The 16,080-nt window shown below is 39.7% G+C and overlaps 1 long non-coding RNA gene across 2 annotated transcripts; it reads right to left on the minus strand.

Annotated features, from left to right (window-relative positions):
* Positions 1-1,614: 1,614 nt before the first annotated feature.
* Positions 1,615-14,640, minus strand: LOC136486591 (uncharacterized). 2 transcript variants are annotated; one of them, XR_010766875.1, is made up of 7 exons: positions 14,486-14,640; positions 14,147-14,272; positions 13,713-13,825; positions 3,912-4,073; positions 3,657-3,813; positions 2,627-2,975; positions 1,615-1,975 (listed from the first exon to the last, which is right to left on the minus strand). It is a non-coding gene; the product is annotated as an uncharacterized lncRNA (long non-coding RNA). The 2 variants fall into 2 exon arrangements; XR_010766876.1 differs by lacking the exon at positions 1,615-1,975 and having other exon boundaries at positions 1,988-2,979.
* Positions 14,641-16,080: the final 1,440 nt, after the last annotated feature.

The raw sequence follows: 16,080 nt of genomic DNA on the forward strand, positions 1-16,080 counted from the left end.
CAGGGTGGTGGCTAGGCACTCGCTAGTACTCTGTTTTTTTTACATGCCATAATATTAGCTTTGTCATAAGTCAAACATCACTATTTTGATAATCCATTTCAAAAAAATCCTTGTAGTCAAACATTATGAAAGTATTTCTCATAGTGAAATAAAAACTTAAATTTTGTGTCATGAGCTATATTATTTTTTTCAAAATTGATGGTCAAAGATATAAATATTTGATTTAAGACAAAACTAATGCGACATATATAAATAAAAAAAGGAGGGAGTGCCATCAACGTCGAGGAGGTTCAGTCTTTCAGGATTGCGGGCAACCAGAGTTGAGAAGTCAGAGCCGTCCAATGGCCATGCTAAGCTTGCCCCAACTCGGCAAGTTACAGGGACTCCAAAAGTCCTGACCTCCTGCTGTGCACGCGAAATGAAAACTCCAGATTGGTTTTAACTACACGTCAGGCCGGTGACATATTTTTTCGAATATATTCTGCATATGACAGTGTAGCTTCTGGCGCTTTTATATTATGTCTTAAGAATCATATGGTATCTGACAGAATCTGAAACAGCTTCTACATTTCGCCTATATATATCTGCAAAGCACGAGGATCGCAGCAGTTTCAGCCGTGCCGTGTGTGCATACCTACAAACAACCGACCAGTAGCATTCTGAATTCCAAGATGGGTGCAAAGCTTCTTGCAGTCTCGACACAGGGAGCCATAGAATTCAATCAACAAGATTAGAGTGCAACAGGAAAAGATATGCCAATGAGATTTCAAGCTATTGTATCAAAACTTTCAAGCGATGATTACACAGTACATACTTGAAAACTTCATACATTATAAATCTGATTCGAATCTTCAGCTGTTCATCACATCATATATTCATATGCTCAAACTTCAATCAAGCTAAGCATAAGAATCAAAAGAAGTAGAGAACTGGGCAATAGCCAATAGGCACACAGTGATACAGACAGTTTCACAGTTCAAGGTTCAAATATTATTTGACATATTTCATGTTTGTTATGGATGTCTCATTAAAAACATTTCTATGTAAAAAAGATCACACCTCATGAGAATACAGCCCAGCTCATTGTGTGCGTTGCATACATGCTGGAAGTGAGTGGTTTCAAGTTCTTTGGTCTCCTCCATATAGTGCTGGAACTGAGCGTAGCAAGGATTAAGCCAGGAGGAAATCTACGTCAGCAGCAATCCAACCCCAGGTGCACAGGAAACTCTGAAACCAACATCCTAGTGACTCTGAAACCAACACATGCCAAACCAAAGGCCATAGGGAAGCAATGACATGGCTCGGTGAGATTGAAGTTTTGGTATATGGGAACAAAGACTATGGAAGATTCGTCTACCAAGTACTACTAAACAATATACATTACCATTTTATATACAATATATAATTACGTGGCTTTAACCCTAACTCTACCACTCTGTTTGACGATCATTGGATTTTGAATTTGACAGAAAGGAAAGTTAAAATGCAATAGCATCAGACCGTTTCCAGAGCTGCTATCCTATAACCCGACAACAATGAAGATAATATGATTGACTCCTACAGATGAAACAAAAAGGTCGACAACAATGAAGACAATATGATGACTCCTAGAAATGAAACAAAGTATGGTCCTGTAAGGCCGTAACACATATGCACATGTTCGACATAGTAAAACAAGTATACCGCTACTAGGTTCTTGACACATAACGGAACCAAACAGGCACCATGAGCTGGCTGTTAGGCACAATGGCAACAAAGACCACATAGCCTGCATAGCCCTAAATAATTAATAACCGATTCTGGAGATCATGTTCCTAGGACTAGAAGTAGGAGTGAACAGACATACAATATAATCGTTAATACTATGGTACTTCCCATGACTGAGTCCAGCATTGATTTAGTGGAATAATATATAGTAGTTAAGTCATAGTTGTTTCATCTTCATGTGGAGCATTCTGTCACTCCGTGTTGAAACCTGCACAAACATGAGAGCCACGGTAAGTTCGGAGGGCTTCAACAGCAATATGGGAGACAATACAGGTATCTATTTAGGAATGGAATTCAATGCATAAGGATTTAATTCACCAACTGCATCATAAGCTAATAAGTCAGATACTTCATTCGAATGGAGCAAGAATTGAAAACTAAGATAATTACTGAAGAATGAGTTTGTAAGATCTTCCATCTTTTCAGAGAATATTGTTAAAACAAAATTGTAGAGGTACTATGCCTAAAACATTTTCTAGCCAATTGAATGATATTATCTCTCGTTGGGAAGTGAGTCTCTAAATACCTTTATCATGGTTTTGTATGAGAAAAACGAATAAACAAGTTTTATTATCTCAAATTTCTAGAAAAGGATGAAAGTATTAATGATATTGAAGGTAAATTGTATACAAATTTGTTAGTGTTTTTCTTACCTGCATCTTTCAAGCATATTCTGCCACATGCAAAGGTAAAGCATATAAAAATTTAACAAGCAAGGTTGCAATAGTGTAGCTACCACATTTTTTTTTCCACGCGAGGAAATCCCATTTCCATTATATTCATAACGGAAATACAAGCATGTTTAGAGAGAATTCAGATAGCTAAGAAGCAAAAGGAAAGGACCATGAAGGAGAGCTACCAGTAGATCCTAAGACTCTGCCTTAGAGAGTTGCAGCGATAAGAGAGCAGTCTCCACCACCTCAAGACTAAAACAACCATACCTACATTTTAATACATCAGACAGAACATAAAACCAAGTTTCCTCCCAGAACTCTAGTATCAGCATCACAGACAAAAAACTGTTGCCATCACTTTTTAGGATCATGAGCTTCAGACAGCGTCTTCCTCTGGGTCTTGTGGTTCCCCATCTGTCCGCTGAAGATTGCCATCGTGTCCTGTATGTTGAGCCGCCATGAGACCTTTCGCCAACTCCAGCATGAGATTAGCACCTTCCACCAGCTGTTCCTTATCCACCTCAGCATACAGACCTGCCTAATAAATCATCAGCGCACAAGCATGGCATATGATTTCTAATGGGTTTTTGATGATCTTCCCCTCAAAACAAGCTTTGTTCCTACACTTTGCCACAACTGACCAAATAACTTTTGATATAGGGCAATTAAAAAATAAATGAGCTATTGTTTCATCCTCATCACAAAAGGCACAGCTATAGTCTCCAATCCACTTCCTTTTTCTAAGATTATCTTCTGTTAATATAGCATCATTAGTCATGAGCCATAAGTATATCTTGATCTTAGCAGGAATTTTACCTTTCCATATTCTTTTATGAAACAGGCTAGAATCAGACTTTGTCAGACCATTGTAAACAGACTTGACAGTGAATCTATTAGTTTTTCCAAGTTTCCAACCAATTATATCAGGATCACTAGATAACTGAAAGTTCATCACATCAGTTCCATATAAGGTCCCAGCTAACTCTTAATTCATGAAACAGCCATCTTCTAAAAGTAATAGGTTCAACACTTCTAGCCTGAGCCACAGTAATTTCTTTATTATCACACAATTCAAACAACACAGGAACCATCAAGTATAAAGGTTTTTCATATAGCCAAGAATCAAACCAGAATCTGGTGTTTTTCATGTAGCTACCACATGCAAGTATAAAGTATAGAAATGTAGAAGACAATAAGTATCGGTCGTTATCTTACATATATTGAGTGTACTCAGAAATTTCAGAACGTTTTGAACTCCTTTATGGACAGTATTGCATTTAACCTTGACTGTCTTAAGGCATTGAGTTGTCATAGTTGATTTAGCTGTTGCATCAGGGCGTCCTTCCAATTCAATGTCATATTCGAGTTCAACCTGCAGCAATGATAAACGAAGTCGCCAAGGTCAATAAACAATAATTTACTATATATGTGAACCTCAAATGCTATAGTTGCCATTTAGAAGTCTTCTACCTTTTCAGAAAATAGGACAGTGAGCTTCTCTAAAACTGGTGCATGTTCAAGAATACAAGCTAGTGCACAGCAATCTGCAGGTTCACACCAGTAACCATTCAGTACCAGATCCTTCAAGTAGGAAAATGTTGGGCACGACCTCAGATCCCTTCTGAAAATATACTGGACAGATTAAAAACGAAAAAGAAAACACAGTAAAAATGGCTGATTTATCTGGACAAAGCTACAAAGGTGGACATGAACCTATTTAATTTACTTAGGATACTCAGATGTGGGAAAGCAAGAGTGTCAATTAGCCAATATATATGACTGCTATCAGCAGACACGAACATGACTGGATCCCATATTTTCTTATCAAATGGTAAATAATTGATGGGATTCAAAAAAAGCATATAAGGTCAAGGTCAAGTGTACCATTGAGTGCTGAGCTAACAGCACTAGATCTTTAGCTTGTGCTCAACCTTCAAGAAGCACCCACCCCATGTTCCTTCCACCAATATGAGCCAATCCTGACATGTGCCTCCACCAACTCTGGCATGCTCTCCAGAAGGGGAGCCCTGAATTTCCCGACCTCCAACCACAGCGAAGCGACACGGAGCACTAATTTTAAAGCGTAGATGACCTTCATTGGAGTCGCATTATGTGATGACCAGGCGTTTAAGTGATGCGGACATAATCTTCCTCACACCGGCCAAGTAGCATTCATTAATCTCCAGATGTTCCAACACAGGACAGCCATCCAGGTTGAGGTTAATACACTCGAACCATAGGCCACTGAGCTCTAGCCTCGTCAAGTGCAATGAGGGGCCTGTCGCTCATCAGATGAGGGACCTGTCGCTCGTTGAGGACCCGAAGCGCCTCGACTTGACACTTCAGGGAACGGTGGATCCAGCGGTCGGCAGTGCAGCGGGTGTCATGGTCGTCATGCATACCGATCATGATCTCACACTCGTCCAGGGACACGCATTTGAGCCCGTTGAGTCGGAGCCAAAGCAGGCTGTCCACGAATTCCCGGACCACCTGCACGGTGCCCCCCGTGATTCTCAGGCGTCTGGTGAACTTCCAGACGTCGTGCCATGCCCGCGCGAGGACGCACGTACGCACGGCCTCCTGCGCCGGCAGGAAGGACAGGATCTGGGCTAGGATTTAGTCGGGAAGCCTGCTGAGGCGGTCTGCGGGGTCGATCACAGGAGTTGCCGCAGCCGCGGCAAGGGCTCTCTTTCGGCGTCTCGTCAGAGGCGCCATCGCTTGATACCCACCGAATCAGAGCGCTGTCGCTAACTGCAAGGGAGATGAACGATGGAGCAGAGAGGGTCAAGAGGATGGCAGGGCACGAACAGAGTGCAATGCAAGCAAGTTCCCCAATTCACCTCGCTAGCTCCGCCTCGGCGGCGGAGAGATTGCTTCGATCACTTCTCCAGTCCCCTATCATGCACTTCAAGGAAAGCGCGCCGGCTGTCGGCGGGTGAGTGGGGGACGCAGCATTGTGCGCGCAAGCGCGGCAGCGAGATGCAGTGGCGGCGGCGGCGGCGGCCGGATCGGAGGGTTTGGGGATTTGGCGTTTCGATTGGAAGGAGCAGCACGTCAGTCCGGCTGGGCCTCGGGCCTTGGGTAACACCTCCGTTCTCCTTAGCAAAAAGTCCACGTTACCTCGTCAACTTTCACAAAAGTTCGCTTTTTCTCCCTAAACTCTAAAATCGGAGAAAACACGTCTCTCAATTTTTAAAACCATTCATCTTACCTTTCAACTTTTAAAACTATTCATCTTACTATAAGCGGTTTTAAAGATGGTTTTGTCTTTTTTTTAATATTTAAAAAATAATAGTAAATCACAGGAAAAAATATAAAATGAAAAAAATTAATTTTGTTGGACTCCACATGAATAGATCTACACAGTGAACATATAATATGGTATGCTTTAGTACAAAGTTTTTGCTTGGCTTTAGATCTATGCTTTTATGTAATTAAATGGAATGATTCATAACTACAATTTCTATGTTTCAATTATGGTGAAATTCTTATGGTAGACTAATTATTGTATGTTTAAACTGTAGTAAAAATTTCATTCTCATTGGATCATGTATAACTTAGTTATAGATTTTATTTAGGTTTATACTTATTAAATATAAATAAATCTATAACTAAGTTATACATGATCGAATGAGTATGAATTTTTTACTATAGTTCAATCATACAATAATTAGTCCACCATAAAAATGTCATCACAATTGGACCATGGAAACTGCAGCTATAAATTATTCCAATTAATTATATAAAATCATAAATCTAAAGCCACAACAAAAATTTTATACTAAAGCATACAATATTATATGTTCACTATGTAGATCTACTCACGTGGAATCCAACAAAATTGAATTTTCTATTTTATGATTTTTCTGTGATTTACTATGATTTTTCAAAGATTCAGCCGAAATAAATAAAAAAGAAAAAGACAAAACTGCCTTCAAAACTGTTTATAACAGGGCCAGGAGGTAAGATGAACAGTTTTAAATGTTGAGGGAGGTGTTTTGTCCGGTTTTAAAGTTCATGGAGGAAAAATGAACTTTTGCAAAAATTGAGGGAGGTAATATGAACTTTTTTTCTTCTCCGTATTAGTCTATGCGGACCAAGCATAGTACAGGCTATAGAGCCCAGTTACACACGCACCCCTTGAACACGTTGAGAATTTCAATTTGGAGTTTAAACCTTTTTCATTTGGAATAATTTGGAGACAGCAAATTTTGTTTTTCTCACATTTTAAAATTCAAAATTTTTGAGTTTTCCAAACAATATGGGATGGAGAACGATCAGAATTAAAGTTATAGATCTCAAAAAAGAAATAAAACATTATAGTTGACAACTTCTCTGTTTGAGGTAATATATGGTACGGAAATTTATTTTGAAGTCCTAACATATTGAAATTTAAAATTTTTAGATGACCTCATCAGGAAAAATAATAAAAATAAAAATTGCAGATCTCAAAGAGTTATACAACTTTATAGTTGGCAACTTTTTATTTAAAATTATTTATCTAACAAAAAAATCATGTTTGAATTTCTCAAAAATCAAAATTTTCAAATGACCTCGGATAGAGAAACGATCAGAACCAAATTTTGTAGAACTCAATGATGTCTACAACTTTTGCCCTATTCGCTTAGCTGATAAGCCATGGCTGAAAGTACTGTTGGCTGATTTGTTGTGAGAGAAAAATATTGTTCGTTAGCTAAAAAAAATATGGCTTATAAGCCAAGCGAACAGGGTGTTTGTAGTTAAAAACTTTTTCATTCAAACTTGTTAAGTATTTCAAATATTGTTTCAAATTTCTGAAAATAGAATACGAAGTGAATGAATATGCCTTTGTGGTGGAGTGGTAGAGTTACGTGTGAGGCCACCGCTCCGGGTTCGAGTCCCGCTCGGTGCGCTCATTATCATGGGAAAATTTGTGTGCCTTGCAATGGCTACCAGGTGAGGCATCCTTAGATTTTTTTTTTTTTTTGCTTTTTTTACCTCAATTTATCAGCCTGTTCGTTGGTTGATTTTCTGAGCTGATAAGCTCGGTTGATGCTGGTTTGCTGTGAGAGAACAACATTGTTGGCTGACTGATAAGCCCTGGCTGAAACCAACAAACGAACAGGTTGTATGGCTTTTAAGATTTCTGAGCAACGATTTGTAAAGGTAGTTATAGTCAATTTCTAAGAGTGATTGTAGTTATCAGCCCCCGTTTTGACGTCTAACTACTCATTTGCCCCTCTTTTTCAGACTTTGCATACTTGCCCCCATTTTTTGAATCTGAATGTTTGCACTGCCCCCATTCTATGAACTGGTACTAACAGTGTGTGTATGAGTGTTCAAAGACATATTTGCCCTTGGTATGAATGACACTACTGTTTGATGGATTTTTGTGCACCATTTCAATTATGTGTGGTAACCAGAGCACGTGCTAGATGCCACCTCTCAGCTTACAAAAATGTTGGCTCGCACTTTGCTGGCAAGAAGGTTATTTTGTTAAGTGGTGTCCATGAGTTAATATGGAGAACACCCATTTAATTGCGTCATACGTTTGCTCCTTAATACTAGTGATCCAAGGAACCCACATGAGCGCATGCTTGTCTTGATTTAAATCGATTGATGCTCACGTACATGTACACATGTACAAGCTTTCTTGCATTTTTATTAGCTGGAGCCAAATGCACCAAGATAGGAGAGGAGAATAGATCGATAAACTAAGCTATGGTCTATTTGAGATATTAGAGATAAGGAAAGGGTATTTTAGTCATTATGGCTCACGTGGAGTTGCTCCAGGTAACGGTGTGAGGAGTGGGGGCAAACAGAAGACTAGATTTCATAAAATAAGGGCAAATCTGTAAACTCTAAAAAGAAGGGGCAGATATGAAAATGAGGGCAAAAACACAATTTGCCCTAGATGTTTTTATATGTTGTTTTGGTAGACCTGTGGTGGGTTGGTGTTAGTGTTTTTCTCAAGGGTTTTCTAGCTGTCTGTCTTTTTCTGTTTGATTTTTGCCGGTGGTCTTTATATTTCCTAGTGACAAGGAAGCAAGTAAGACCAAACTTCCACCTGTACAGCAGTGCCAGCCCTAGGGGGGGGGGGGGGGGCAGGAGGTGCGATCGCCGGGGGCCCAGGCGGGATGGGGGCCCAAGCCCAAGTATATAAGACCCCAGGCATGTCTGCAGTGCAGGCCGGCAGGAACGGGCCTGATACGAGAACGACTCTGATATCGTGCCAGTGCCACCACATGGCCTCCCAGCAAATTGAAACCCAGGTCAGGTGCGTGGGTGGGCTGTGCGCTATGGGATGTCCCCGTGACACGGACGAGGCGAAACTGCGGCCACTGACCGGTGTCGGCGTAGTTGTTTGCAACCCAGCTCCCGTCGGCCTCTTTTCAGCAGGAGGCCAGGAGCCGTCGGCCTCTTTGTCTTTCTGCCCTTTTTTATCACCACGCACTCACGCAGACTTCCGCCGAAGCCGATCGAGCCGCTCAGACTTCCAGGACAGTCCGCAAACGGCGAGACGCAGCGCCGATCCAAACGCAGCCCCGCACAGACTTCCGCAAACGGCGACAAGCAGCGCCGATCGAGCGATCACCACGCGACAAGGCGGCCGAGGGCCCGAGGCAGGGCTCGACGAGGACGACGAGTCGACGACATCTGAAGATTTATCTTGGTTATTGCCTTCTGCCCTTTCTGTGATTTGTGAATCTTGGTTCTGAATCAGTTCATGTCTAAATTGTCTAGGCCCTAGGTTTTTTTTCCTTGTTCAAATTTTGTCTAGTACTTTGTACTCATATAGTCATGTTTTTCTTGTAATTTAGGTCAGGTGTAAGAATTTTAGAATGTTACCTAAGAAACATTTGTCAGGGGCTGCGAAAAGAAAATGAAAAAGACAAGAAGAACAGTTTGTTTAGTCACAACAAGGTGCTTTAGATAAGTTTTTTTTAAGCTTCAAGTAGTGTTGTGCGTGATGACAACCCTATAGATGCACCTAATAATCAAGAAGAAGAGCAACAACAAGTTAATGATAATTTAAGTGAATAAGTTGATGCTATAGAGAATGAAAATTTACAGCCTTTCTCTCAACCTGAAAATTCAATCGATGATGTGCAACCTTCTATTCATGATGTCTTTGATCACAGAACTTGGGAGAATCTTGATAATAAGGGTAGAGATATTTTGATTGAAAAATAATCAGTGAGAGAATTGAATCTTGAGTTCCCTGTAGATGCTCATAATAGACATTTTTCGTATGCTTACTACTCCAGAAAGTTAAGCAATGGTGAGGTGGTTGATAGAAAATGGTTGGTTTACTCTAAACATGTGGACAACGTTTTTTGTTTTTGCTACAAATTGTTCAAATCAGATCAGAACAAAAGTTTGGTAGCACACGATGGATTGAGGGACTGGAAACATCTTAGTTTAAGACTCAAGAAACATGAGAATAGTGTTGAGCATATAAGAAACATGAATACTTGGAATGAACTTAGGCTGAGGTTGAGCAAAAGTAAAACAATTGATGATGATTTGCAATGAGAAATTGCAAAGTTGAGAGAGCGTTGGAGACAAGTTTTAGTAAGAATCGTTTCTGCTGTCAAGTTTCTTGCTAAACATAATTTGGCTTTTTCGAGGGCAAAATGAGAAACTATATCAAGCTAACAATGGTAACTTTTTGGGCACAATTGAAATGATGGGTGAATTTGATCCTGTGATGCAAGGCCATATTAGGCGGATTCAAAATAGTGAGATTCATCATCATTACCTTGGGCATAAAATTCAGAATGAGATGATTTCTCTTCTTGCAGATTGTGTAAAACAAACTATATTAAAGATCATTAAGGATGCCAAGTATTTTTCTGTGATTTTAGATTGTACTCCAGATGTGAGCCATGAAGAACAAATAACTCTAATTATTAGGTGTGTGAATATATCAGGGAATGTTCCAAGGGTAGAGGAGTTCTTCCTAGAGTTTTTGAAGGTTGATGACACATCAGGATTGGGTCTTTTTAATGAATTAAAGAGTGCATTGACCTCTCTTGGTTTGAATATTGATGATGTGAGGGGTCAAGTGTATGATAATGGTTCAAATATAAAGGGGAAACACCAAGGTGTTTAGACGCGCTTGCTTGAAATTAATCCAAGAGCACTATATATGCCATGTGCATGTCATAGTCTGAATCTTACTCTTTGTGATATGGGAAAATCTTGCAGGTAAACTATTATTTCTTTTATATGTTATATATTGTTTTCATATAATATGCCATTATTTGGGATCTTACTATTTGTAATATTTGAAATCCTGCAGGCAAGCTATTTCTTTTTTTGGCATTATCCAACGTATATACACTCTGTTTGCAAAATCTACCAAAAGGTGGAAGATTTTGGTTGACAATGTCCCAGGATTGACAGTTAAGTCATGGTGTAATACTCGCTGGGAAAGCCGAATAAAAAGTGTTCAAGCTATCAGATTTCAAACTCTTCAAATAAGATCAGCTTTAATAGCGCTAGAGAAGGCTTCAACTGATGACCCAATGGCAGTTAGTGAATGTCAATCTTTGGTGAGTGCACTTGAGAATTTTGAATTTATAGTTGGTTTGGTTATCTGGCATGATATTTTATTCTCTATAAATAAGGTTAGCAAGAAGTTGCAATCTAAAATTGTGAGTATAGATGCTACTCTCAAACACATTGAAGGTGTCATATCATATTTTAAGAAGTATAGAGATGAATGTTTCACTTCTAGTATGGATACAGCAAAAAACATTGCATCTGAATTGGATATAGAGCCAATATTTCCTACAAAACGTCAACGAAAGAGAAAGAAACATTTTGATGAACAAGATGACCAAGAGGAGGAAATACAACAGTCTGTTGTGGACTCCTTTAGAAAAGAGTACTTCCTAGTTATGATTGATTATGTAATTGCTTCATTGACTAGTAGATTTGAACAGATGACAGCATTTGATAATGTTTTTGGGTTCTTGTTCAACTCAGAAAATTTGAAATCCTTGGATGAAGCTGATCTTTGGTTGCGCTGCAAGATTTTTGTGGAAATTTTTTCTCATGATAACTCATCCGATGTTGAGATCAATGATTTTTTTTCAGAATTAAAGGTGTTGCAAGTGACTTTGCCAGATTCTTTGATGTCGGCGCCAGAGATTCTGAAGTTTGTTATGGATGCAGATTGCTATCCAAATATTTCAGTTGCCTATCGAATTCTTTTAAGTGTACCTGTGACTGTAGCTTCGTCCGAAAGAAGTTTCTCAAAATTGAAGTTGTTAAAGAACTATTTGAGATCAACTATGTCACAAGAAAGGTTAAATGACTTGGCTATGTGCACCATCGAGAAGGATATCTTAGACACTATTGATCTCGATACCGTCCTCGATGATTTTGCATCAAGAAATGCCCGAAGAAGTATCTTTTTATAAGAAGCAGTGAATATGATGGAGTTCTATTCTTCTTTAAGGTAATCGTATTAGTTCCAGAAGTACAAATATATTGCTCTTTTAGTCTACGTTGTTTCTCGATCTCGATAATTATCAGACATATTAAATTAAAAATATATTATTGGATTTGCTTTCCCTATACAAGTAAAATTAGCCTATATATTCTAAAATTTTATGGTCTAGAGGGGCCGTCACGACGAGTTCGTCAGAGGACCCTCGAAATTATAGGACCCGCGCTGCTGTACAGTTTTACCGCATATACCATCAAACTTGCAGTACGAGAGAGACCATGACTCCATGAGTAATTAAGATTAGCGGAGCTGCACATTTACATTTAGGTCCTCCCTGAGTCCCCGACCCTGACCCAGGCGGCAGTAAAATAGAGAGGACGTCGAGGAGGTTCAGAGTTGCGGCCAACCAGAAGCAGAGTTGAGAAAGCCAGAGCCGTCCAAATGTCCAATGGCTAGGGATGAAAACGGATCGGATACGGACGGATATCACCGATATTACATTTGTTTTCATATTTCTGTCCGGATTCGGATTCGAATACGGATAGTGTCAACTATGTCGGATAGGATACGATTGGATATCGATATCATAAATATGCGATTTGAGTATTCGGATACGGATGCGGTATCGGATGTTGGATATCCAGACTCGGATACGGACAGATCTCAACCCCTCTAAATGGATTCGGTTTCGAATACGGTCAGAAAATATCCGTACCGTTTTCATCCCTACCAATGACCATGCTAAGCTTGCCCCAAGCCCCCAACTCGGCAAGTTACAAGGACTCTGACCTCCTGTTGTGCACGCGTGCACCCTAAACCTCGCTATAGCTGCGAAATCTCCAGATTTGTGCTAACTACATGTTAGGACTCACGAGCAATGTTTTTAAATCGGCTAATCGTCGCTAATCACCCTGGTACCCATAAGGACAATCACGACAATTAATTGACCTCTTATCGGTCTAATCATCCAAATAATCATCATGTATATAGCAGAACTATATATCATATATGTATGGTATATCCCTGCAGCAGAAGGGAGGAGGAAGCAGTAGGATTGCAGGAGACATGAGGAAGCAGCACGGACCAGAGAAGATGCACGGACAGGCTGCTTGGATTGGAACCGGAAGGGAGGGAGGAGGGAGGAGCGAGGATGGAGGGGGAGAGATGTAGCTCAGCAGTTGCACACACAACAAGTGCAGCCGATGGCCGGAGGCTGGGAGTGAGGAGTGAGTACCGAGAAGGTGAGAGAGAGTGGAGGAGAGGTATATAAGAGCAACCCTAATGGGTCTGGCCCAAACAGATATAGTCCAGTAAGCTGAAGCAGTCCATCTAACTATTTAGTGCTGATTGGTCAAGAGACTTAACCGGACGATTATTCATGAGTAATCAATGATTAATCGGACAACCAGGTTTCTGATCGCTCTGAACGAATCAGAGGGCCTAATCGAGTGCTAGGTACTGATAAGAACGGCTAATCGTGAATAATTGGATCAGATAACATTGCTCGGGAGACATATTTTGCAGTAGAATCTATTCTGCATATGACAGTGTAGCTTTTAGCGCTTTTTTATATTCTCTCTTAATCGTATGGTATTGGTATCTGACAGGATCCGGAACTGCTTACAAGTAAGGAGGGTCGCAGTCGGCAGTTTCAGCCGTGCCGTGTGTGCATAGCTACCAGTACCATTCTGAATTCCACAACGATGGTTCAGATTACAGATTTACAGTAAACTTTATGCTAGACTTATGCCTATATGTTTTTTCTTTTGGCAACAGGGTTCAGGAAGAACAGTGATCAACTCGAGTTCAAGACACATGGGAAAGCAACGTACCATCTTAGCGACCACAACTTCATCATCACTCTGAAGAGTGCTGGCTGCCTCCTCCAAGATGGGTGCAAGCTTCTTGCAGTCTCGACACCAGGGGGCATAGAGTTCAATAAGAACTGTGACAGAAAAAAAAAATGTCATCAAGGGGATTCTAAGCTATCATATAGAAACTTCCATATCTAAGACAATAGAATATGGAGTACGTTGATGGCAATAGAAATAGACTTCATATCTAAGACAGAGAAATGCAGACCTCAAATATATATGCCCAGCACTGCATTCAATAGAGTAAAATGGCACGCTAAAAGCTAGTTGGATGCAGACATGGTAGCTTGTGCTCAAATTGAGTAGTTGGATGCAGACACTAAATAATGTTGTCAAAACTTGGTCAATTTAACTAACAATTGGCTGATAGAAGTAGTACTACATTTTCTTACCTTGGGTGCAAAGCTTTCGTAGAATTTCAAGAGGTATGAGTGGTTATCAGGGGATTTGTCAAGAGTGACAACTCTAGGAGTGCTGCTAGTATCAATAAACTTCTACAGAGAAGCGACATCAAACTCCTGCGCAATGTACGTAGCAGCAATGTGTCATTAGTGACAATCACACAATGTTCGGCTGATATTAAAGCCGGCTGATAAGCCGGCCTTGACTAATTTGTTGTGAGAGAAAAATACTGTAGATTCTAACTGATAAGCCGGCTGATTAATTGTGTATGAAGTACATGAGTTGTAGCAAAACTATCTGCAAAATGTAACAGAGAATGAGAGTAAAACCTTGCATTCAGTAACAAGCTCGTCAAATGGCTTAAACAGTCTAACAAATGGCCTCTCCGCCATCACATCACCACGCGGGAGGTAGTTGGCGTGCAAAGTGTGGGCAAAGTCATAGTCAGACCTCAGCTTCTCAGCGACCTCCATGAAGTTCGAAAACCCAGGCATTGTTTAGTTGGCGAATTTTTTGGCGAAATGGTATTGTAGCATTTTCGTTGTTATTTAGCAATTAGTGTCCAATCATAGTCTAATTGGACTTAAAAGATTCGTCTCGTGAATTTCGTCTAAACTGTGTAATTAGTTTTATTTTTTTATTTATATTTTAAATGCTTCATGCATGCGTCCAAAAATTCGATGTGACGGAAAATCTTGAAAAAAATTTTAAAATTTTGGGAACTAAACAGGCACTCAGTGCCTCTGAATTCTGTGAAAACACCAACCTATAAGATTGCAATTACTGTTTACAGTCGGTAGTCAGCTCCAGAGCATCGCTAGCTACTTCAGCATCAGGTCATAATAATGGTTATTCTATATACCTAATAATAAAGAGGTAAAATTTCTCTCCACCTATTTTTTTTATCCAGTTATCCTTTAACTAACTTTGTGAACGTGAACAACCGTCTATAGCCCTTCTCTTTATATAACTAGGAATCCTAATATAATTAGATCTCTCTAATTTCGGGTGAATAGGAATCTTAATCCAAATAGAAAAAATATAATAATATGGACAACTAGGAATCTTAATCCGGTTAGATCTCTTCAACTCCGAGTAACCAGAATAGGAAATCTTAATCCAAATACAAAAATATAATAATAGAAATCTAATAAAGAGGAAAGAATGGTAGAATTTCTTTATTTCGTTTCTTTTCTTTTCTGTTCTTTTTTCACCTTTTTTTAGTTTGTCCGTTTTTACTTGCTCCGAGTACGTGTTGCTTCGTTCATTTGGACGTTTTTCACTTGACTCCGAATATGTTTTGATTTTTTCGGTGGCTATTTTCTAGAGTACATTCTAATTTTTGTCATGACTGTTTTTTTGTTTGGCTTCGAGTATGCTCTGAATTTTTTCTCGTGGATGTTTTTGACACTAGTTTGACTTTTCTGATTTTGTTTTCATTGTTTTCTTCACCTGGTTTTCTCGTGTTCTAATAAATATAATAAGAGTAAAAACAAATAATAAATAAGAGATCACATCCATTTTAATCTTTGACTCCTTAGAAAACAAATATTTTACCACCAAGTTAATTTAATTTTTTACTACTCATGACCCATGCTATAACTGACAAAGTATTGGATCCCGTTGCAACACACAGGCATGTTTACTGGTAAATAAAAATAGATACGAAACATTCCAAAATGAATTGGAAGCTTACAATGTAGATCGTCTTGTCACTGGTCAGGACCGCCGCCGCATCTTCCGGTGACTTGATCTCCTTGGACGCGGCCTCCCTGGGGCCATTGTATTCCTGAATGTTCTTCCCATAGTTCCTGAATATCTTGAGGGTTGGGAACCCTTGGATCTTGTAACCGGTAGCGAGCGGCCAGTTCTTGTCGTCGTTACCATCAACCTTAACGAGAACAATCATCGGTGGGTCATGCTT

Source organism: Miscanthus floridulus, chromosome 10 (assembly GCF_019320115.1).
Source record: "Miscanthus floridulus cultivar M001 chromosome 10, ASM1932011v1, whole genome shotgun sequence".
Lineage (NCBI taxonomy): Eukaryota > Viridiplantae > Streptophyta > Magnoliopsida > Poales > Poaceae > Miscanthus > Miscanthus floridulus.